Here is a 1,327-nt window from a genome sequence, read left to right on the forward strand (position 1 = left end):
CTTTCCTGCCTATGCAGGGGGTCGGACTCGATGATCTATTGAGGTCCCTTCCGACCCTAACATCTATGAATCTATGGATCTATGAATCTATGAATCCGGTTTTGGTCTGCCCACTTCCCTTTCTTGAAGATTGGGAAGATAGGCAATGTGCCAAATGCTAATTACAGTAATTAATTCTAATCCAATGAGACTTTCTGGGTTCAGATTACAGGGAGGAAACTTGTAATAAGGCCTAGGGGTTCCTATGAAAGTTCACTCGACAAGCTGAGTTGCCATGTCAGTCCTTGGAGGGCTCTGGCAAACAGAATCCAAGTCGAATCCTAACAGCTGGGACCGACCTCCCCCTACCCAGGAGAGTCCTGCCGGGGAAGCAGGTTGGGTTGAGGAAACTTTCTGTTGAATCAAAACCAGGCTCTCATCATAACAGAGTTAGGGCAGGAGGCGTTGGCTGCCCCATCAGAGAGCGTAGGGGAGGCACAGAGTAAGTCTCTCCAGGGCTTTGGGGCCTGGTGAACAATGCAGGGGTCTTGGGATGCTTTGGCTGCAACGACTGGCTGAGCAAGGTCAACTTAACCAGGGTGCTGGATGTGAACCTGGTGGGTCTGAATGAGGTGACGCTGAGCCTGCTGCCCCTGGTGCGCAGAGGCCAGGGCTGCATTGTCAATGTGGCAGGCATAGGAGGCAGGCTGTCTGTAAATGGAGGGGACTATAGCATCTAAGTACTGCGTGGAGGCCTTCTCCGACAGCCTGAGGTACGCGGGCTGCAGGCCCCGAGCCCTTGTGTCCTCTCCCGGCACCACCTGGCCCAGATAACTCAGCTCAGCCTCTTGACGCCTGCCCGGCGGGACCGTGGCTCAGCCCGAGGCTGTACTTCCACCTGCATTCACCCTGCCAGCTCCATTCCAGGTGCGAGCTTGGTGATTTTGGCGTCAAGATCCCCAATATCGAGCTGGGCGGCTTCTGAACACCCATGGCAACCTCCCAACACACCCTGAACAGCCAGAGCTGGCATGGAGCCGTGTCCCCGCAAAGTCATAGAGTCTTACAGGCAGCAGTACTTCGACCGCTGTGCGTCCTTGTCTTCTGCTGTTACACACTTCGCCAGAAGAAGGGGGTGTTGGAAGAGCTGGGCAGGTTGGACACTCGCCCTGGGCCTTGGCTCCACGCAGCAGCCTTGCTCAGTGACTCACGTTCCAGCGAAGGGCAAGAGAAGGCGGCGCAATGCTTGCACCACGGGGGGCACACCAGGTGCTGTTCTGGGTGTAACACAGAAATGAAGGTGGCGGGTGAAAGACCGCACCCTAGCAACTGTGTGGGTGCAGTGTGT

The 1,327-nt window shown here is 55.8% G+C and overlaps 1 pseudogene; it reads left to right on the forward strand.

The window, feature by feature from the left end:
- LOC102381929 overlaps positions 1-1,068 on the forward strand; it is a 5,702-nt pseudogene extending 4,634 nt beyond the window's left edge.
- Positions 1,069-1,327: the final 259 nt, after the last annotated feature.

This window comes from Alligator sinensis, unplaced genomic scaffold (assembly GCF_000455745.1).
Source record: "Alligator sinensis unplaced genomic scaffold, ASM45574v1 scaffold1065_1, whole genome shotgun sequence".
NCBI classification, from domain to species: Eukaryota; Metazoa; Chordata; order Crocodylia; family Alligatoridae; genus Alligator; species Alligator sinensis.